Raw genomic sequence first — 24,173 nt, forward strand, 5'->3', positions numbered from 1 at the left:
TCAATGTGTAGAGCTCCAGAGTTGAAAGTCTCCTCAATTCAAAAAAACAGAGTCACCACCAAAGCAAGGATTTACACTCTGGAGACAGAATAAACAACCAAAAGAAATGCATCATGAAATGACAGATCATTTTTCCCTCAAAATATAAGGAAATGTTCCCTTCAAACACCACTTGCAATTTATTTTTCCAAAGTGTGGGGCTTACCTTCTATCAGTCATCAGCAATTATTTTACACTACTCACCAAACACAATGCTTAATCCTGACTGTAACTTTATCCCTCCCAGCAATGTCAGGTCCCAAGAATCATTTGAACCATTGCCTCTCCAGGAAACTGTTGATCAGTTCCCATGCAACAGTCAGTTGTAAATCCTAACACATTTGAAGGAAAGAGAAACATAACAGCTTCATACAGAATATCACCATTCTACAGGAACTGTCAATCTAAACATCCTCCTTTATTACTCTCAGGGAGCTACAGCCCTTCCTTTTTGAAACCAAAGCAGCTGATGGAGCAGCTCACAAAAGCACAGATGGCATAAGAGCTTCCACCCATCCAGAAGTAGGAAAATACAGACTCCAGTACATAAAGGGGCTTTACAACAAGTCCAGAGAGGGGCATTTCACAGGGGCATAAAGTGAGAGGACAATACAGAAAGTCTTTAAACTAGAAAATTCTTTACTGTGAGGGTGGTGAGGCTCTGGCACAGGTTGTCCAGAGAAGCTGTGGCTGCCCCATCCCTGGAGGTGTTTAAGACCAGGTTGGACAGAGCTTGGAGCAACCTGGGATAACAGAAGGTGCCCCTGCACCAGGCAGGGGATTGGAATGAGATGGTCTTTTAAGGTCCTTTTCCAGCCCAAATTGTTCTAGGATTACGTGAGTCTATGAGTCTGTAACTGTTCTACGATAACAGCAGAGCACACAAACATTCATTCATATAACCCATTTAACCATGGCTGTCTAAAAGCAGCAAGTTCTCTTCTCCTGCTCCCACTCAAATCAGTTCTAGTTTTGCTTGAACAAGGCACATAGCAACACACCAGCTCGCCAGTCCTCAGAACAGAGATTTCATCTTTCACCAGGGAACATCTCTGTAGGAATGTGCTGGAAGAATAGAGACAATCACAATAGAACTCTTTTAACAGCTTTGGATGTGATCCAAAACTTTTAATAAATTACAAGAAAATTCAGAGGATCCTAATGGGTAATGAATTACTACATATAATTAAAGCCAGATCTTCATAAACATCTGCATCAAGCTACATCCAAGCTATTGTAATATCTTCTTAAAATATCCCATTTTGAGCTCTTGTGGTTACAAATACAGAAGTACATACATATCATAGAGACAAATCAATCTCATAAAGAAAAGGACTTTACACTTAGAAATAAGTGATTTACCAATCACTGAAACACATGGAGTCACTGCAATTAACTGCTAGTGAATTAAGTATTCCCTTTTTGCTGGTTGACACAGATTCTTTTATTTATAATCCTCTTATTTTCCAAATCCATATTGTTTTTTCAGTATCTGCTGCCATTTTCCTCTAATTTCCTCAGCTTCCTTGCAGAGGTTATAGAGACACTGAATGTGACACAGAACTTTTTTCCAGGGGGTCCCCTTAATCAGGTACTTTTCTGGAGTTCAGAAAACCCCTAAACCACACTGGTTTTCAGGTAGGCCATGGACTGGAGAATTTCAGCTTTTTCTTTAGGGCAGAGCACTGATACTTATAACACCTCACAGAAACAGAGCTGAGCCAGGGGAGTCGAGTGACAGCCACGAGGATGGGCCAACAGGGCTGAAACGTGACCCCAGGCCAGGCTTGAAGCCAGAGCAGGAACTCAATGAATGCATTCCATACCAGGCATTACTGATAATGCTGTGGTGGTGGCAGTAAAAGCAGCTCCCTCAAATCACAGAGCAGCCCAGTACAGACAAGTAGGGTTTGTTTTGCTTTGTTACTAATGCTGGAGATTGAAATGTGCTATTACAATCCTTCTACAGAGAGATTTGCTTTCAGTTCAGCTACTCCCCAAGCCTTTCACCTTTCAAATACCATACAGCTCTGAACAGACCTGAACCTCTTGTAAGCATATTAAGGAAAATATTTTTATTTTAAGTCAACAGTTTCCTGACCACCATCTGATCATCTGTACCTCGGCTACAGTTCCAAACAGCATCCAGTGTTAATTCAGAAAAATGGTTTTGAAAGAGTGAACTCAGAACTGCAGCTGAGTGCCAATGTTTCAAGGCTAAACAAGGTAAGGTTTTGTAAATGCTGATCAGTATTTCATAGCAGGTTTTTGTAGGGATGAGAAAGTACTGGAAGTTAGATTGATGAAGGCTAGGGGGGGGCAGGAATATAAACACTGTCATTTTCAATTCTGCAGGCTTGAATATGACACAGATACTATTGAGGATTATTACTAATTATTCCTTAAATTCCCTAACTCTAAACTTCTACAAAATTTAATAAAACACTACAGCTTTTACACAGGTGGTTGGAATTACTCTGGAGAATTAAAAAAGCAACTGCAACTGCAAGTATTTTTGGTCTAGAACTTTAAACAATCAGCCTAAAAATTCAACACAAAAGATCTTTTTTGCTATTTGAATTATCATCTTAGATGATTTTCTTTGACTGTCCCATAAGTCAATATTTTCTTGAGAGCTTACTTTTTTTCTAAAACAAGCTTCATCAACCTTTACAGCTATGGAGATTTATTTTTTCTGATATTCCACCTCTTGAAAAGAAAAATGGACAGAGTTAAAAAAATTATCTTCTTTTTTTTCTTTTTTTAATGCTTGAATATTTATCCTGGAAGGGCCTCCTGCAGGTCACCCAGCCCAAACTCCTGCTTGGAGTAGGGTGAATATCAAAGTGAAATCAAGCTGCTCAGCACCTTGTTCAGCCCTGAGCAAAGGCTGCCAACAACAGGGATTCCCCAACCTCTGAGGCACCTCTGCCAGGGCTTCACCTCCTTTGTCATTCAAATTTTTCAAATAAGTGGTCATAATTTCCCCTGACACAACTCATGTTTCTTGCCTCCTCCTTTGTTAGTTTGCACCTCTGAGAGGAGTCCAGCTTTGGTTTACATATAGCCATTTTCAGGAAACAGAAGGAAGCATCTGGATACTGCTTAGCTTTCTCTTCTCCACCACCCCTCCTATGCCACGTGCTTCAGGTTTAAAGTATCTTCCTGGCCCTCCACTGGACTCCCTCCATTTGTCAGTGTTTCTCCTAGAATTGTGCACAGTATCATGACTGGTGATTCAAGGTGTTGTCCATCTACTTCCTTTGGATTTCAGGAATTTCTCAAAAAACTCTTGTTTGCTGAGCTGTATGGCTGCAGGCAGCCACGTTTTTGCAAGAAATTTGACAGTACAGGGAATTTGGTTGGAAGGCAGTGCACTAGGACTTCACCAGCTTGAAACTCTCTCTCCAGCTACTTATTCCTGCTCCCTTGTTTCAGATCTAAGCCTCTTCCAGTGATTTGGGTGCATGTGATGTATGGAGGTGACAGCAACCATAGCTGGAGCAATGTCAGAGTGTCCATGGATGTGTCCTGCCAGGCACTGGAACAAGAGATGGCGTGCTCAGTGTGTAGGTACCTCTGTGGCCACTCCTGGCTGTCAAGCTGGGCTGGCTGCAAGTAGAATAAAGCTTTGGGAGGCAGGTATGAAAGCAGCCACAAGACAAATACTGCCAAGGCCAGAGAAGCTTTGAGCTGTCAACAGGAGGTCCAGGACAGCTACAGGAAGACCAAGAGTCAACACAGCCCCTCTGCATGCTCCTGTCTGTGTGAGGTGATTGGGGGTCACAGACCCGAGGGCCACATGGACTCTCTGGAGCCATTTTCAGAGGATCCACATTGAATGTATTTATTTTACATTTCCTACTAACAGGCTTTCAACCTGCTCAGCTGGAGAGGGGAACAGGATGATGCCACTGGTGCTGTTTGTGTGGACTCCAAGTGCTCCTGCCTGAATCCAGTGGCCTGACCCAGCCACGCTCTGTCAGGAACAGCTGCTCAGCACCACAGCTGCCTGCACCTGGGGACACAGGGCTCTTGTTTCTCTGCCTCTATCAAGCTGCCAGATTTGGCACCTCCTAACCCTTCCCACTCAAAATTCCATGTGTGTGTGTCTATATATAAAAATATATTTATATGCAGACATAGGTGCACACATATGTGTAAAAAAAACCAAGCAACTTTGCAGAATATTTTACCTAATTTAGGTTGCAGAAGAACCTGAACCCCAGTATAACCAAGGAGTTCATTTTTAGCAGTACTAAATTTCTTATAACACTTTGTTAGAATAGTGTCATAACTTCATAAATAATAATATATTATATAAGTAATATGGTAGTGTTACAGCATTATAAATATTAATGTCTTGCTTTAATTGAAAAAAGGATAACTTGCAGTGGCATGTATTATGTGTCAAATACATAAATTATATTGCACGTAGTGCAATCAAATTTATAAAATACATCTTATAGCATAACCAGGTTGTCTTGGGATGCCTTATGGGGTTTGTTCAGTACTCAGAGAATGAGAGCTGTGATTTTGAGAGAGATTTAGACTATACTTCCAACAGTCCCCAAAGGTCAATTCCATACACTGTGACAAGCTGGGCACTGTTTCATTCCAGAGATACAGCTGCAGTAAGCCTTAAGGTCATCACTTTACAGCTGAGGGAGCTACACAGCTGATACTTCCTGAGCAGCTTCAGCTGGCTCTTTCTCCTTGGCTCCCAACCAAGACCTTTCCAAAACACAGTCATCCCACACATAAATCACAGCACTGCTCACTCTGGCCTTGCCATTGCACTCTAAGTAGCAATAAAGAACTTAAACCACCACGGCCATGCAGCTCTTCTAAGTTAAGTTATAACAGATTTATTTTATTCAAAGGACAGTTTTATCTGGGTGGTTTATATACAAGAGATTTTTAACAGCAAAACTACAGTGATATAATTAGTCTGCCATAATTATACTCATATAACACTTCATGATAGATGCATAACTACCAATGCACCTTTCCTCATGTATTATAGTCTCACTGGTGTTAATTTGGACTTACATTTTCACACTAAAATCCTTTTGATCCCATCCCTTCAGGTGATAAATTCTTATGAAAAATTCAGCCTTGAAAATCAACATCATTACAAAATTAAAATGCAATTGGAAAGAGCCCAACTAAGAAAAAAATAATCCCAAAGCTTGGTGTCTTCCTGCAGCCAGGTTTAAGAACTCAAGCAGGATTTGCCCCCACACTCAGCCTGTCCTAGAAGCATCACTATGTCTTAGGGCAAGAGACTGATAACTGTTCTGCACCTTCTGGTCCAGACACTAAAATTCCTGAAATCAAATTTGTGTCATTTGGCAGCTCTGTCTCCACCAAATCCCTTCTTGGGCCCTCAGCTGTATCAGAAGGTCAGAAGGCAATGCTGGCAAGCACAGAGCCTGTCAGCAGCCCCCTTATGCCCAATGAATGCACCTTTCTTTATCTCTAGTATTTAGGAGGCAGTTCACCACATACCATAGAAAATTCAGTCCCAAATCTTCTCTGGAAATAGGAAATATTTGGCATTTGTCATGAAAGCAGGTTGTGTTTTTCTCTGGTAAGGTCTGTAACAGCTCCTTCATGTCCCCACACAGTGTGACAGTGAGGGACAGAGCAGCATCTTGGGAAGTTTGGGGATGGTCCAATCTGACCAAAACAGAGGCTTTCACCATTGCAAACACAGAGGGCAGAGTTTGTTTTTGTACCAGAACATGCAGCAAGGGAGCTATAATTCAGCCATTCTATAACTGTGAGCTCAGCAGAGCTACAGCAGAAGATGTGCCTAAAATCAGCCTGGCCTTTGACCACAGCTTTAGTGGGAGTGACAGGGAAGTATCCTGCTACCACCCAAATTAAAAGAAAGCTTTTGCACAGCATATCACACTGGGACAAAGGAAGTGGTTATTTGACCACACAAGTGACAGACAAGACTTTATGCACACTGACCAATCCTTTTAAAAAATCAAGAATTCAGCCATGACAATCTGACAAGAGCTAAAAAACACCAACACTTAATAAACAGGTTTCTGTCCTTTCAGAAGAAATTATTCTGACAAGACTGTGAGTACAGGGTAATGGCAGATTTATTTAGACTGGGGCAAGTGGCAGGAGGGAAGGCAAAAGTGCATAACCCCATGGGAGCTGCTGCTAAAGCCATCACAAGCAGATGTGAGTGCTTTGCACACAGTGCCAGGAGCCAGCTCTGGGGCTCTCTGAGTGACCACACATCCCTGAAAAATGTAGATTTCAACTGGCAGGTGAAAATGTTGAACAATTCTTGTGATCCCAGAGAGAAAATCTGAAATCCTGTTACCTTGCATGAAATAATAGAGTGTGACTCACATGTGCAAATACCAACTTGGCAGGGAAGAGTTTTCCTACAGGAAAACTTTCCAGTCAGGGTGTAGTCTGCCCCACTGTTTTTTAAAAAGCAGTTCAGCACTACAATGATCATTTTTATTTGAATCATTTTTGCCTTGCAAACTAAAATTCAAGGCCTCTCTCATTTGGTGGTGTGCAATGATAGGCAATGGTAGGATTGGCAATCCCCGCACTCAAGGAGGTCAAATCACTGGATTGCTTTACCACCTGGCAAATTTTCCAGTGAAAAAGCCGAAAATTTTGGGGGATAAGAACAAATCCCAGCCTGTGTTGGGAAGGGCAGGCACTGCTCACAGACATATTGCATGAGCTCTGCTGAGACACTGCAGAGAACCCACATTGGTGATTTCCCTCCAGAACAGAGACCTCGTGCTTAATTCTCCCAGAACTCACCTCCCGAGACAGTCCCAAAGTTAGGCAAAAGTTTGTTTCCAGCACTGGGATTTTCACATCTCCCTTTTCCTTCTGCTTTACATTCCATATTTTATTTATTTATTCTTATTGCAGGTAGATTTGTCAAATTTAATGAAAGCAACAGCTCCGAAACAAACTTGCATCCTTTTCCCCAGGACCTGCAGTAAGAGCTATGATGCTGCCCTCTGCATGACCTTTGCCTGTGAAATGCATATATCTCTTTGCTTTGGCCAGGTCTTGGCAGCTTTATGAACCCCAAGAGAGGAAAGAAAATGAGTAGAGACTGAGACAAGATACAAGAGGCTAAACAGTGAAAGGATAAAGCAGAGTAAGGGAAAAAGAAGGAAATTAAAAAGGGAAAATAAAAGAAGACACAGGTTAGAGTAGACATATAAAATCCCTTTCTCATTTATCAGTTAGAAGGTTGGTCTCAGGAGTTTATCCTGACAGCAAGAATCAGCTGGAAGGATTGTGGAGACTGGGTCCCTTGAAACTGGAGGAACAGAGAGCAGCCTTAAAATAGTAAAAAGAAGAAAAGATAAAGATTTTGAGCAAGACTATCCATTTGTAAGTGACCTGTCTTTAGTCCTCATGTGATCTATTATTTCCAAATCATACCTGCTTGCAAAAAGAAAAAAAAAAATCCAGGAAAAAAATGGGAGCTCAGAGAGGCTGTAAACAGAGGGGAGGGGAAGTAAAAAAAAAATCAATCTATAAAAGAAGATCAAAGAGTAGGTTTTCATAAGTCTCTCCTGATTTCTGATGTGCTCTATCTCTGATGACCTGGCTACAAACCTCAAGTATTGTTCTTAACTGGACATGCAGTGTGCTGCATCTGCCACAACCAGGCAGAACTGCCAGATCAGCATCTGCTGTTTAAGCCATTGACTTTAGCCAAGGGGGAATTTATTATTCACCAGCAACTGGACAACTTTAAGCCATGATAAATGTTGTCAGAATAACAGAACGATGATGTCACAGGTAAATTGCTCTTTTATTATTTGACATAAACAATACTATCAATAGACAGGCATCTTGAGCATCACCAGTCCAAGCTGTAACACTGCCCAGGCAGCCTGAAGTCACCTAACCCCAAGTTACCACATGTTCCTCCTGGAAAAGACAGGAAATTAACACTTGGGAGTAAAGGCAGGACTGTCTCTGTAGCTTGGGCTGAAGATCAAGTATTAATGCAGGAATTTCCTTTATAGCTTCTAAACAAGCTTTACCTTCCTGGTGCTCAAGTGGAAAGCTTTGAGCAGCCTGGTCTAGGGGAAGGTGTCTGTACTCATGGCAGGGGTTGGACTTAGAGGGTCTTTAAGTTTCCTTTCAACTCAAACCATTCTCTGATTCTGTGATCAAAAATGGTCACCTCTGGCTGGAAGCCACAGGGCCAGATGGAGTTCCCAGTACACTTCATCTGGTATCAGTTTCACCTGCACCTCAGTTTTCCAAATGTCAGCTGAGGATGATCCTACATCTATATTCATGGGAAGAACAGGGAAAAAAAAAAAAAAAGGCTTGTGAATGTGAAGTAGCAGGGGTCACAGAAAGCCTGGGGATAAAGAGATATAAATGCAGACTGATTTTTATTCAGGACCACTCAGTAGCACTTCAGGATGTGACAAAGGGGATGAAAGGATACACAAAGAGAGGGAACTGCTTAGTCTGGAATATAAGTTAATAATAATGATAAAGACATCTGACTAACAGAGAAAAGACAGAACAGCCCCATTCTACCACATCACCCAAATCAGCTCTATAAAGGCAATAAGAGAGAACACAAAAGGTATTTCTCCCTACCTTTTACTGAAGCCATTCCCCATATTTGCAATTTCTTTCAAGGACAGAAATAATATTTGGCTTCCTTGGCAACGAAGAACAAAGGGACAATGGAAAAGCGACAGTGGAATTTATGAAGCCGAGTGCTGCAGTCACCCCTTGGATGGGGACAGCACTCGGGCAGGGCAGACAGGCCCCAGCCAAACAGCAGCTAGGAAAGCTTTTTGGCTAAAAGCTATTTGTGCTGCTTTGACACAGAGCAGTTGCTTTGACTAATAGATTAGAGGAAGGGATTTCTTAGAAGAGTAGCACTTTGAAGGGTGCTTTGCCTCACAGCTGTTGCAGCAGCTACATCCACAGTGCACGTTTTCCTTGTACTTATTGTATTCCAGGCCCAAACAGCTTCAGGGGCAGCTGCTGGAAAAGCCAGTGAGGATTGTGCTCATATATGGACAGTGTTACAGCTAAAGGCTGGGATTAAACTACAAGACCTGGGAGTATTTCTGAGTTGCTGCATCTGACTGCATGTCTCAGCTGTATCCCAACCCCACGCTGGATTCAGACACATCATCCCTCCCTAGAAAAGATGATTTGTTTTTATTGGGGTTTTGTTTGTTTGGGTTTTTTTCTCTTCAGACCTTGGACTGAAGAATATCTCCTCCTACATTATCCTGGTTTAGGTCAGGACAGGGACCTCACCCAGGTTTTCTGCTGTTGAGGCAAATTTTATGTTTTCTAACACTAAGGAACACCTCTGAACCTGTGCATGGCATCTGCATACTTGCAGATGACACAGAACAGGAAGGAGCAGTTGAGAGACCAGATGGTTGCTCCATCATTCAGAGGGAATTCTGATGGTCTGCAGAAATGAGCAAACAGGAATCTCATTAATTTTAACTGAAGGAAAATGCCAAGACTGCTCATATGGAGGAATATCCCTATGCACCATGTTGGGGAACAACAGGCTGAAAAGCAGCTTGGTAGAAAAGAACCAGGGTGTCCTGGCAGATGCCAAGTTGACCATGAGCCAGTTATGGGCCCTCACAGCAAAGCCAGCCTTTGGGAGGAGCATCAGTAGCGGGTCAAGAGAGGAAAGCCTGCCCCTCAGCACTGGTGAGACCTAGATGGAATCCAGTTCTGAATTGCCCTGTGCAAAAAAGAAACTGACACACTGGTATGAGTCCATCAAAGGGCCACAAAGCTCAAGGGATGGAGCATCTATTACTTAACGAGAGGCTGAGAAAGCTGGGACTGCTTAGACTGGGCAAGAGAAGGTTCAGGGGGATCTTGTCAAGGTGTATAAATAACTGATGGGACAGGGGGTAAAGAACACAGAGCCAGACTCTTCTCATTGGTATCCAGTGAATGAACAAAATCAAATGGGAACAAAATCAAATACAGGATATTCCATTTAAACATGTATGTGTAATTGTGAGAGTGATCAAACTCTGGAGTGGGTTGCCCAGAGACATTATGGAGTCTCCAAGCTTCCAGATACTCAAAATCCAACTAGAGAGAGCCCTGAACAACCTGCTGTAGGTAACCCTGCTCTAAGCAGACAGGCTGGACAAGATGATCTAGAGGTCTTTTTTAACTAAATGATTTTATGATTCTATGATTTTCCAGCCTCAGTCATTCTGTGATATAATCACTTCTCAGGATGCATTGACAAGCCCCAGTCTCCTTTGAAACAGCTTGGGAAAAAAACAACTTTATTCAGAGTGGAAATTCTGTTTGTTATGACCCCAGGTGCATTTCAGCATCATCTCAGCTCTGCTCACACAGAGATGCCTATTAGTTATACTTGAATTGTCCTGCAACAGAAGGGAAGCAAGAAAAGGCCCTCCCAGGTACATCTCCTGCACAAGCAGCATCACTGACCTTTATAAACAATGTTATCACTCAAGCAAACTGCCGCTCCAGACAATGGAAATAGCACTTGGCACTCTGACTGCTGAGTAAGCACTGTAACAATATCACCTTTCAGGATTTGTTTAGTCTCCACATCTGTGTTTATTAATTAGATTTATTCTGATGCAAACATGGAGAGAGCTACAGGAACAGTTTTAGATAATGAAATCTGAAAAATTTGTTATGAGTTTTACACAATGACTTAGTGTCCAGATATTTCACAACCGACAGCATTCCCTTGTAGTCTGCTTGACTACACCTCCTGAAGTTCTGTCTCCAAATCTCAACAAATGCCTTCCTGGATCACCACAAGCAATCTCTCAGCAAAAAGGAGAAAAATCAGGCAGGCATTTCTGTAATGTCTCATGCTAAAGTACACACCTAGCCCAGGTCTGAAGTGTCACACAGTGAAAGTTCTGCCAAGTTTACTGCAGGTACTGAAGTTTGGTCAAAAATCCCAAATAAAAAACAATGTAAGTAAAACAAAGGAACACATGATAGGAGTTTTGGAGTAGTCAAAGTTTTGTGAAAATGTAAAAAACAATTCTCATTAATAACCAGAGGGAAAAAAACAAGGAAATGTTAGGAAGGAATAGAAGGCAATGCAGAAAGCACCATGGTGTCACTGTAAAACCATTCCATATTCATATCCAGAAGAGTGTCCTCATTACTAGATCCACCTCCCATCCCTCTCCCCACTCAGAAATCATGCAGAGAACTCAGAGACATTTAAGAGAAAGGTGTTAAATTGCAACTAACCCTCTTCTGCCTGGAAGACAGGCAACTGGGATGTGAGAGACCACACAGAAAGTGGAAGTGAGGAAGGGAGATGAAGGGATTGAAAATGCTGTTTCTTTCAATTAAAATAAAAAAGATTGGTGAAACACAAGGGGGGGTTTTCCTACCACCTGCAAAACTGAACTGTGGTGCTTGTGGCCAGTGCACTTCTACAGGTCTCAAACATTCACAAGGACCAAAACCACCACAACATCCATGAATGGAAGAAAAATCCATCGGGAACCAATGAGCTCACATACAGCTCTTGATTCAAGAAGTCCTTGAGCTGTGAGGCTGGTCAGACACTAGAACAGGCTGTCCAGAGTGGTTATGATGGTCCTTCAGTTCAGGCTGCTCTTGCATGATGTTAGAATGCATACATCTCTGCAGTGCCTATACAGACAGCCCAGGACCTCAGACATAGAAATCTGCATGGCAGACTCAGAAAAAATAAGGACAGAGAAACCCTGAGCCTACTTTGCACCGAGTTTTGCTCTCAAGCTACCCAAAATATCAGAAGGTAAAAGAGTAATAATAATAATAATAACAATAATAATCACAACAACAATAGTTGAATTCTCTGGAAATAAGCTGGGGCATATTAGTTAACATGTTAGTACAGTAGAAAAGTCAATAGGCCTCTATTATTAGCAGATAAAGACATAGTGGAAAGGGACATCATTGTCACAGTCCCATGAAGACTGGACTTTGCAGAGCACTTCAGAATCAGGTTAATAATAGTTAACTCAGTTAATAATAGGTGTATTAACTGAGTCCATCAATCTGATTACAGTGTCTGTCCCTGTTTCTGCAGCCTGGAGTTGTGGTACTGAGGTGGATTGTATTAAGCAGAGTTAAAGACAAAAGAGGGGGGAAAAGTGAAACAGGAGAACTCTGGAGAGCATGGAGATGAAAGACACACAGGAAGGCACTGGAATAATGGACAAGCATTTATGTTGTGATCAGCTAATGCACAGAGATTAGCATGGAAGGCGTTTTCTGAAGAAAAAAATAACGTCCTGTCAGCCACAAAGTGATGAACAAAAGACAAAACAGCCAAATGTCTAGGAAGCTGTAACTCCATCTTCCTTCTACTGCCTCTCACCCTTGAGGTGGGAGGGGGGTTAGCCAGGAGAAAGGTCAGGGGATGAAAACAACAGTGGGGAATTGGCAGAATGCCTCAGGTTCTGTGGAGCAGAACTGTCCCTCTCAGAGCATAAACCAAGGGCACAAATCTTGGGTTTCCACAACATGTGCCATAACATGGAGAGAAACTTCTTGGATACTATTTCAGTGTAGACATTACTTTCTGTGCATTGAGGAACAACAGACCTGTTATATCTTGGCTAAACTGTGGGGAAAAGCACCTAAAATCTTCTATATATCGTTTTTAAAATCATAGGGGTCAAGCAGAATTATTCTCCAAAGAAAAACAGTATTTAGGTGGGATGGAAACCTTCCTCAGGACTGCAAAGAGTAGGACAGCATGGAATAATTGCCAAATACAAATTAACAGTTCCAAAAAGCAGCTTTCAGAGCTTAGTGACTCTAAGATCTCACAAGACTGAAATAATTCCTCCCAGCAGCTCTCGTTCCCTACAGGAAAAGGAAAAAATGGTGGGTTACTGGGATACTTCCCATCTGGGAACAACAGCTAGAAGAGATTGATCTGCTGCTCAGAGCCTCACATACAGCTCTGTGATCCAGGGATTTCCAAAACCAACAGTAATACAAAGAGCCTTTCAACAACCTGTCCAGCCCAGGCAGAAGGGCTGGTTGGAAGAGTTTTAAAGTCTGTTTCTTTCTGTTACGGCACTAGACCTAACAAGAGTGCAATGAAATTATTCTTCATTCAGGCCTGACCCAGCCTGGCTATCAAGATGCTTTTCAGATGAGGCAGAAGGGGACAGGGTTATAAATATTTGGAGTAACTCTCAGCATAGCTCACGTGCAGACAGGGCACATGGCTATTATCAGGTTCTCATGGTCACTCCAACCCTTCACCTAGTTCTCAATCAAAGTATCAAAGGCAGATTGAGAGGCACAGTCTTCCCAAAAAGAGCTGGAGGTAGCTGATCCATGGCAGTCCTTCCAAAGGTAGAAGGAAGGCTTGTGTGAACTGGAAGCTTTTGAAGTGCCTAACTAATATGCCCATCACCGAGAAGGGTAATATTGACTCAAACCCAGTTTGATGTTTTCAGGTGACTTGGAGCTTTAAAAACCACAAAAATCCCCATATTTAAGCACAACATCACGCTCCTCAAAATCACGTCTGAGAACATTTCAGTCACCAGGTGAAACATCGACTCATCTGAAAACTGGAGTAAATAGAGAAAATGGGAATTTACCCAGTTCTAATGTGGGCGATAGTTTACCCAATTCTGCATTCCCTATTTGGAATACTGAACAAATCTACCACCACAGTACCCTTACAACATCCTCCTTCAAACCCAGACTCCCTCACCAATGAGCAGAGGAGAGCATACCTGCTCTACCCTGCTCACACCTAACTCACCACCCACAGCTACAGGAGCAGACCTAAGCTGAGACAGACTGTGTAAGGACTTTATCTTGCAGGCATCAACCTCATAATACAGCATTTAAATTTACATCAAAACCTCTGCTATCAATGTTTGCATCTCTTTAAAGTCAACAATGAGAAACAGTCACCTCCCAAGGACAATTTGCGAGCTATCCCAGATCCTTTTACCGTGAATTTGTATCATCTCTGTTTTTGGTGTTGCTCAAAACCCAGCTGAACAAGACCCTGAGCAACTTCAAAACCTCTGTGGTTACAGCCTTGTTCCAGCTCCAGGAAAGCACTTAAAGACAAACTAATGTGCTGAAATCCTCCTCACTTCAGCAGCCAAGGACTGATGATTCCTATCTCTCCAGCACTCACAGAAATCCCAGTCAGACAGAGATGCTGAAAAACTGAAGGGAGTTCACCAAGAGGACCACCAAGATGATTAGAGGGCTGGAGCACATAACACAGAAGGGTAATGAAAGTATGTTTGTTTAGTCTGGGAAAGATTAGGGCAGGACCTGACTGCAGACTTGCACTTCCTAATGGGGTTGGTTATTGAAGAGAAAGCCAGATCCTTCCCAGAAGTGCACAGAGAGAGGACAAGATGCAAAGGTCAGAAGTTGCAAGAAGGGAAAACCCAACCAAAATAAATTTTTCACCACCAGAGTGGATAAGTCCTGGAACAGGTTGCCTAGAGAGCCTGTGGAAGCCACATCCTTGGGATATTTTCAGGGTATATTGGGCAAGATCACACCCCCCTAACACAACTTTGAGGTGCACCTTGCTTTAAGCAGGGGTTTGAACTACAAGACCTCCAGTGGTCCCTTCCACTCGAAATCCACTGATTATTCTCTGATTGAATTCCAGTCCCTTAAAAGTGTGTAATTCTCTCATACAGGCATAACCACATGGTAAGCAGCTCTCCACAGGACAGGTATGATTTACTGAGTCAGGGAGCTGTTCCTTTACCTCCTCTTTCCCCCATAAATTTTAATCAAAGTTTCTTTTGCCAAAAGATAGAATGTTTTATTAAATGTGTTTTGAGTAATTGGAAGAATTAAAGTTTGTAATAGTAGACTAATTTCTCCATCTCCTGCTCATCTTCAGGCAGCTCCTAAGATTTCCATAATTATCATTGTCTGCTCTGTTGGACTGCTGAGAATTAGTTATAATCTACAAGCCTTAAAACTGTATTTCATACTGCACACTGCACTTCTGTGAGGGAGGAAGTATTGAGCATGTTAGGAATCAGCCCAATGCCAACAATAGGAGCTTTTGTACCAGGGAATGGCATTTTGCCTGGGAATGGGCCAGAACAACAAATTGATATGACAGGCTTTGCCTGCTGTGGAGGTATTAAATCTCAGCTGATAGTGGAACTATCACCTTTCTCTGAAAAGCACTATGATCTGAGCTATGCTGCCCCTTAACATAAAATGTAAATGACCCATGGACACAAGGGGAGGCTGGTGTAAGTCCTATTCAGCCTGGAGGCTGGGAAGGTCGTTTCCTAGACAGCTCCTAAAATTAAGGATAACAATATGCAACTCTCCCAGTCCCAGACAAGTGAGTCTCTGGAGAAGTGAAGCACAGAGAATTAGATTCAGGAGCACAGGTCCTCTCACAAAGCCTTTCTTTGCACATCAGTACACTCAAATCAGCTCCCTCATTAAAGTCAGGAGTCCCTCACCTTAGGGCTATCAACTTCTACCAATGCACACTTTGCAGAAGGGTAAGTAAGGGCTGATAGATTTGGCTAAAGCAGCAAAAGCCAGTAAAATAGAAAGTCCTCAAGGATAGCTGAACCACTGTGACTTGGGTGCATCTCTTCTCCCTCAGCTGAGCAATTTGGATTAGTTGAGGCTCTGGAAACATCCTAAGGCTCGCTCATTGACCATGAGACAGCTCAGCTACCAGGGGTGTCAGTGGCTATCCCAGCAGGAAAATGATTTTTCCTCTGCATGGAAGGTGGGGAAATGCATTTGGCACTGCACTGGACATGTTGCAATCTAGGACTTCATGCTCACTTTAGGTTAGGGAGAAGCATTTTTTAGGCATTTGTGAAGCATCTCTAAAACCAGCACTGCAGTCTTGGACAGGCCACAGCAAAGTGTTCAGGGTCACCTTTCTAATATTGCCAATCTACTGAGCTATGTAGGAGTACCCTCACCCCAGAGTCCCTCTGCCAACTGTGGAGATGGAAGGGCACTTCAGCAGGGCATTTCAGCCAGCCTGGGGTTCAAGTTGGCCTCTTGTCCCTCCACAGATCCCAGGGTGTGCCCAGAACACACATTCTTGACAGACCTTGTCTTTAAATACAGGACTGAGCAGGTTACTTCTGCCAGTGCTGTTTAAACCTTTGACAGGTGTGAATTCATCTAAAGATAAGAAACATCATCTTTTTCATGTCTGAGTAACAGCTTCACAAATCTGAGCCATGACTGTTTTAAATCCCACCCAGGCATTCCCAAGCAGCTGGATCTAGGACTGATCTAGGATTTAACTTGGGACAAGCCACCATGACCCTGCTCCTCAGAGCTGCATGTGCTGAAATGGGGTGGTAGTTAAGCCCATAGAGGAGAAGTAATTACCAAACAACTCTGCCACAAGGCCTGGATGAAGCTTCAGAATTCTCTCAGACTCCTGACACTTCATCAAAGTGCACAGTGAAAAGGAGATGGAAGCATCTTGGGATTTTAAAAGAAAAAAAAAGGGGGGAAGGGGTGGGGAAGAATACCAGCGACACTGTAAAAATGCACATTCAATGTTCATTTATCTCCTAACTCTTTGTTTTAATCCTTTTTCAGGAGAAAAGTCATCCAAGCTAATTAGTCCAAAGGTTTATGAAGGAAATAAGTAAAGCAGACAACAGAAAGAGACTACTCTCTAAATCTGTCGTGACAACAAGGAAAGTTTCCCTCAGAATTAGACAGTAAATTTCCTACCACCAGCCTCTCTCCATTTTATTGCTGAGACCAGCAAGTTTCTTAGAGCTCTTGGTTACAATGCAGAAAAACATAATTAGACTGCCTTTAATTAGCATGTCTGTTCAAAGAAAGGTGCTCACCTATCAGGCTGTCATAACAAATACTTGGCCTTTTCCCCTTAGTCCAGGTGTGCCCCACCTGATCCCTGTGGCAGAGAAAGAAGGTAGAGGAAGTGAGGGCAGCACCTGTAAAACTCAGAGTCTTTCATCCAGTCCTTTCCCAGGACTGAAAACTGGAACAGCAGAGGGGAGAACTAAGAGACAAAAGAAGGATGTGAGGAGACAGGGAAACTTGACCCATTTGTTTGCAAAAAAAAAAGTGTGGGTTTCATCATCAATGAGCAAACTCACTATCCACTCCAGGCAAAGGACAGAACATCTAATTTTCCCTCAAAGCTCTCTCTCCTTCCCTCCCTGTGAAGATGAAGGAGAATTCCTCACTGAAATTTCCACCTTTTTTAACTCCCATACATGCCTGAGACACACAGCCTATGAATTACAATTCAGACAGGCCAACTCAGTGCCCTAACTACTGGGTCATCAAGAGAACAAAATCTGATCTGGGCAGTCAGGCTCTGGTTCCTTACACAGACAACACAGAGAAGGAGAAATCATCACTCAGATAATCAGAAACAAGTGTCAAATGTATCAGTAATGGGAAATTTTCTTCACTGGCTAAATAAAGCAGCAATGACAAGTTATCACAGAGCATCCCCTCAAATCTACCACTGTCAGTCAGCAAAGCAGAAGGAGCAGTGGGAGTTTTTTCCAGAGGAGGTTGTCTCCTAGAAAATGGCCAGCTTGCAGGAGAGGCAAGCAACGAGGTTTATAGCAATAACAGAGGGGAGAAGATTTGTGCCTGCAACACCAGAGCTCTTCTTCCAGTTTGTTTTGTACAATAATAACCCACAGTAAGGGGTTTGTGGCTTCAGAGATTCACTGTCCTTGTATTACATCACATCAGGTACAACACTTACAGGCTTTAAAAAAAATCAGCCTAAAAGCAGGACTGGTCTTTTTGGAAGATCTTGCCAATAAGGGAGCCTCACAAAGACTCTTAGGAAGGGGGATTTGCAGAGGATTAGGATTAAGCCAGTTTCAGTTACTGAAAAGTGAACTTCTGCCCAGGGAATTAGGGCTGGGATAGCTAATTATTTGGCTTTCTTTTGCTTGTATCTCTCACTACCAAACATTAGAGCATGCTAGGCAGACGAAAGGAAGCCAGACCTTCTGCAGTCAACAGGGCCACACGCTGCCTGAATGAACAAAATGTGATGGGGAAAAGAAACCCTTGGAGAATGTCCCCATGTAGCCCTCTAGGCAAGAATTCCAAGGGGCAGGGTCACTCCCAGGGCAAGAACACTTTGAGGCTGAGGGAGAAGTGAAGGTGAACCACCATCACTTTCTCTGGAGATGTGCACAGGGTCCCTTGAACAGGTCATCACAGAGACCAGGAGAGCACAAGGGACAATGTTCAATGGTCACTTGTGACACAGCTCACTCCACACCACATCACACTTACTGCTGCTATGCTAAGGGAAATGTGAGGATGCAACCTCATAAAACATGAATGTGCCAAGAATGGGCCACTGTCTAGTGGAGAAAGGGATAGACTGGGTTTTGGGGCTCCAGTCATGTCACTGAACTATTTTGTTGTGTTCTGGAAGTCTTCCTTTGTTTCATGTAAGTTCCCATTCCGTCCTCTCCCATTATGCCCCAGATATTGTCCCTGAAAGTCTCACAGGTGCTCCTGCAGCACCTCTTTTGCCCCCAGTATCAGAGTACCAATACCTCAGCACCAAAATTACTAATTTTCAAACCCACTCTCTGCTGTAGTTGCCTTAGAGTCTGCAGCACAAAGAGCACATACCCACAGGAAGAGTAACACTTCGAATCTGAAAACTGTTAGGCAGGTTTTGGAGAATCCATGAGCTAGGGGAGTCACACAGAGAAATCCAGCCTCTCACAATCCACCCAGTCTTTGCAGGAGAGCTGTTTCAGGCATTGCCTTCTGTGCAAAGGTGTTATGGCAAAGGAAAAAGTAAATATGAAGTTCGGTTCCCAAGTTCAGCAAACAAAAAGTCTCCTGGTTTCAAAAAACTTCCTCTGCTTTTCTGTGCAGGGGAAGTGTAACAGCTGCCCACTGTTTGTTTTTGATTTTCTCACTTGCAAGACTTTATTTCAAAATCCCAAAGATGGTCTCTCTTCTGCTGTAGGTGAAAAGGGCCCATTTAGTTGAAATTAACCAAAGAGAAATTAATTTCACTCATGTAAAACAGCTTATCATGACAAAGGGAAAGCTTAAGCCAGAAAGGTTTCTAACCTCATAAACCACAAGCTTCTAACAAGGGAAGAATCAAGAGACTTTTATAATCTAGCTCTTTGCAAGAGCAGCCACTGGAGTACATCAGGCCCCCTGGGAGAAAAAAAACACAGCAGAGCAGTTTGAGGAGCTAAAACTTAACAGAATTATTCCCTTCCAGAGCCTTATACATACTGACTGCTGGGGTAGTCAGAGCTTGATAAGTGTTAGGTTCAAGAACTGCCATCATTCCTGACACTGGACAATATTTCAGCCAGAACCTGGTGCTATTAGGTCATTTAGGTCTAAATCCAGGTAAATATTTTATGTATTTGACCCTAAACTCAGGCAAGATAAACTGCTTCTGAAAAAGTGAGCATGCACTCGCTCATGTCTTGGTAGACCAGGTCTTTGGTCTATGCAGGTCTGAGGCATTAAATCACCATCTCTGCCATGCTGAGCAAGGGGAATTCTTCTGCTTCTGCCTCCCAAAGAGGGGTCTGTGCAGATGTACCTGTTCCCTGTGTCAGTCTGAGAAAGGCCATGCAAGACACCAGCACTTTAATTCCACAAGAGTCAAACAAGATCCCCACACCACACCTATTCATAATTTTACAACAACAAAGATTAGGAGCTCAGCTCCAGAAGCTGCTCTTTGGCAATCTTCCATGGCCAAATGTAACTGCAACATCTTCTCCCTTGCAGATTCCACACTAACATCATCTGCCTGATGGCACTCAGTCTCACACATGCCAGGATACCTCTGGTATTCCATCTTCCCTCTCTGCTTTCCACAGAGAAGAGCTCAAGCCTGCCTGGGGAGACTGTGGAACTGTGTCAAGAATGAGGAATAAGGGAGAAAGTAGGATTTTATCAGACAAATCCACAAGCACCTGCTCCCATGACAAGACATAGAGGAAGCATGAGGCTGTTTCAGTCTTCTGCTAATTAGAAGTGCAGTCCAAAGTGGGATACGAAACAGGGAAAATGCCACACAGCTTTTATGCTGATCATTCATTTCTGTGTATGAAGAGGAAAGCCAATGCAGCTGTCTTGCTTATCATACCACACAGGTAAATCCTCCTGACTGAATATCAGCAGTCCCTCCCCACACTGGCCTCCTCCAGCATTTGTTCCCACCTCCAGGCTCTGTGCTTTGTCTAGCAGAGAGCAGGTGAGATTGGCTCTGTGGTCTCATAAAGCAAAGTAATCTTTAGCCCAAACTTGCCTGCTTGATCCTTCTGCTTAACAAAAAGAAATAATTCAGCTTTCAGCCTGATTTACAAGGGTTCTTAGAGGCATCTTGGTTCAGAAAGCAGCAGCTCAAGTACCTCTGGCAAGCAGGGCAAGAGATGTGCTGCCCTAACTGCCCCAAAACAGAGGATCTGGGGGAGGCACTCACATGCAGCCTTCAGCTGTTCTCTTGTTTCACCACGGCCTTCCAGCAGGTGAGTAGAAGGCACATGCAAAATGTGGGGATATTTTAAATTTAGGTGTGCCTACCTGCATAGCTGCGGGCTGAAGGAACTAGAACCCATTAAAAAAAAACCCCAAAGCTATTTCTGTGGGTAAATGCAAAGAAAAATGCAATATTTCCATGCTTCCAAACTCATTTTCATTATGGTTTCATTTTGATGGGGATGTTTCCTGACTCTCACAGCAAGGTGCTTGGGTAGCTACAACCTTAGGACAGCTGACATGGAAATCCCTGAGCTGTCCTGGATGGGATAGGTCCTTGTCCATGAATTCTCTATCTCAGGCAACTGCCATAACTACTCCAGTCTTATACAGAGTCTTTTATATAGAAAAAGACCTCCAAGATCATCAAGCCCAACCTTTGACCAATCACCACCTTGTCAAATAGACCATACCTCTAAGTGCCATGTCCAGGTCATTCCTTGAGCATGGTGAGGATCAGGTAATATCTCATACACCAAAGGGATATTTCACAGGCTAAAAGAGCTTCAAATGGGGGATTAAAAAAGAAATTGGCTCTATAAATTGTGCCTTCAGGCACTTGTGGCTCTTCCAGCTTCGATGCAAGCATCCAAAGAGAATGTTAATTCTAGAAAATGCATAAAGGGAAAGAGTTACCATCTCTGATTCTGAAAAAGTTAAAGGATCTTCAAAGCCAAAAGCCTCAGAACATTTCATGACTTACAGATTTGTTCTGTGTCCCTCCCTATCCAAGAGGTCTCAACATCCCAAATCCCCATGCTGCCTTTGAAATACCAGCCTTAACTTACATGAGTCACTGTTTTCCATACATCAAATTAAGTCAAGATAATTAACTGAAGAACAGTGAATAAATACCTGCTTAGATTAATATTGTTCTCTTTCTCATACAGAGAGGCCAAGTTAGCCCAACATGAATGATCCCATCTATCACTAACAAGTTGTTCCACATTTACTGAAGACTTGATCATGGGTGACTAAGTGGCTCGTTTGAAACTGGGATGGCATTGATTTGTAAGTGGAGGAAAGATCAGAGATCCCCATTAGTATTCCCTCTGCCTGGCTGCAGTGATTCCCAACCATAAAGGAAAGGGGATTTTCTCTGTGTTTTTTCACTTCCCTGTCACAACAAGAGTTTTAACTAGACTTCAAGTAATGTTTGGATGCAAAACAGATGTCACTTCCTCCTCACATCCCCCTGAAGGAATTCAGTGCTGTTTTCATGTGTGCTGTCTCCCAGGATCCTGGGGATATCCAATTTCCCATTCAAACACAGGCAATAGAAAAAGCTGAAAGGCAGATTTTTGTGGATTTCTCTTCTGTCCCATGCCTGAACCTGTAACATGAATGAGGCTTTTGGTAGCTTTGTCCTTCCTTTTTAATAACTACTTCATTTACCTCTTACAAAAGCCAGTCTTTCCTCATTTTAACCTCCTAATAAGATTCCTCCCACATCACTGAAGCCCAGTTGTGCCCAGAAACTGAGTTATTCAGGAAACAAAAAGTTTGGATTACAGAACTGCTGGCATTCAATGCCACTGCACCCCACCCCACATAGCTCAGTTCTTCAGCTGGTAGTGATCCTCTTCCACACTTCCAGAGTGGCAGGACAGGCTGAAGAGCCACATACTTTCCCTCCTTGCACAGTTTACATCTTTGGGAAAGAGAAATCTCTTAGGTGAGAAACTAAAATTGTGCTGAGCCGATAGGCCATTCCACCTCATGCAATCACTACATGCCCTGGCTAAAAGTCCCTCTCCAGCTTTTTTGTAGCTGCTTTAGGTACTGAAAATTGCTGCAAGTTCTCCTCAAAGCCTTCTCCCCACGAGGCTGAATCACTCAGTCTGTCTCCACAGCAGAGCTGCTCCCTCTGATCCCCTCATGGCCTCCTCTGGACTCATTCCAACAGCTCCACATCCCTGCTGCGGTGAGAGCCCCAGAGCTGGATGCAGCACTGCTCATGGGGTGTCACAAGAGCAGAGCAGAGGGGCAGAAACCTCTCCCTTGACCTGCTGCCTGCTCTGCTTCTGATGCAGCTAAGGACAAGTTTGGCTCTCTTGGCATTGAGTGTACTTTGGCAGGTCACATTGGAGCTTTTCATCCACCAGCACTCAAAATCTTTGTCCCCAAGGTTGCTCTCAATCCATTCTCCACCCAGCTTGTATTTGTGCTTGGGATTGCCCTGATCTAGGTAAAGGACCTTGCACTTGGCCTTGCTGAACTTCATGAGGTTCACATGTGCTCACCTCTCAAGCCTGCCCAGGCCCCTCAGGATGGCATCCCTTCCCTCCAGCGTGTCACCTGCACCACACAGCTCAGTGTCACCAGCAACCTGCTGAGGGTGCCTCAGTCCCACTGTTCAAGTCATTGACAAAATGATAAAAAGTGGCAATCCCAGTACCAACCCTGAGGAATCACACTCGTCACTGGTCTCCACTTGGACATTCAGCCATTTTCCACAACTCTTTGAGTGTCACCATCCAGACTGTTTTTTATCCATTCAGAGGCCCATCTATCAAATCCATGTCTTTCCAGTTTGGGACAAGGATGTCCCAAGGATGGGACAGTGTCAAATGCTTTGCACAAGTCCAGGTAGATTACATAAATTGTGCTTCCCTTGCCCACCTCTGCTGTAACCCTATTACAGAAGGTCACCAAATTTGTCATGCATAATTTCCCTGTAGTGAAAACCCATATTTTGAAAAATACTGATTTTCCCCTTCTGTCCCTCCCTCTCAAGCCACAGAGGCTGTTATGAGCGGCAGCTGAAAACCGGCACCCTTTTTTTTTTTAGTGGGTGTTTCCCCCTTTTATTTTCTTAAGGAAAGTTGTCTCCTTTTCCACATCCAGATGCACTAAATAAAGAAAATGGAGGGATTTATTTAGCCCTATAAGTGCAGGGTCTAATTCAGTCTTACCATCTGATTCAGAACAGACAACAGAGGCAGAGAGGAAGAGGAGAGACGCAGAGAGATGAAATTACTTAGGGAGTTCACATCGCAATTCAGTGAAAGTAACAGGGAACAGAAGCCCAGCCTTGTGCCCTCCTGATACTGCTCTACTCATCTAACCATTAGACCATGAAATCTCCATTTTTTCATGGCTGAGAAGAGTTTGAGGGCTCTAAGCAGTAATAATAGGAATAATCCATCTGAGTATCCTAATTACAAACTTTGATTTGGGCCTCTTACTGCAACAGTATAGCTGTGCCGGGTCACAGTGTTTCTGACACTGTGTCACACACAGACATTAGTACTAACAAGCTCACTTCAGCCCACTTCCATCAGCTTTGATGTGTTCTTACAACAAAAAATTAGTCAAAAGGAGGAGAGCAGCATTTGGCTACACAGCATTTTGGCTGCTTTGAATGTGGCTGCTCAGTGCAACCCTGACAGCTTTGTAATAAACACAGCAAATGTTTTGGAAAGGCAGGCAGGACTTGGTGCTTGTTTCCTTGATCTGGGATTGTTTGATTTCCATTTATCACACTCACACAAAGCAAGGTGTGTAGACAATGCAAGGCAGGGAGAAGACTTCAAAGCAAATTCCTCTCCACAAGGGAG

General features: G+C 43.2%; 1 protein-coding gene and 1 long non-coding RNA gene across 3 annotated transcripts in view; one reads left to right on the forward strand and one right to left on the reverse strand.

The window, feature by feature from the left end:
- The window catches only part of EVA1A (eva-1 homolog A, regulator of programmed cell death), a gene marked incomplete at its 5' end in the record, with an annotated part of 201,876 nt that overhangs the window by 149,232 nt on the left and 28,471 nt on the right, over positions 1-24,173 (reverse strand). The window lies entirely within an intron of this gene.
- LOC311152406 lies at positions 1,942-10,168 on the forward strand. Its single transcript, XR_014616067.1, has 3 exons — positions 1,942-2,265; positions 3,478-3,811; positions 3,911-10,168. It is a non-coding gene; the product is annotated as an uncharacterized lncRNA (long non-coding RNA).

The sequence above is a fragment of the Fringilla coelebs genome (assembly GCF_963513975.1).
Source record: "Fringilla coelebs genome assembly, chromosome: 3".
In the NCBI taxonomy this organism is placed as follows: domain Eukaryota; kingdom Metazoa; phylum Chordata; class Aves; order Passeriformes; family Fringillidae; genus Fringilla; species Fringilla coelebs.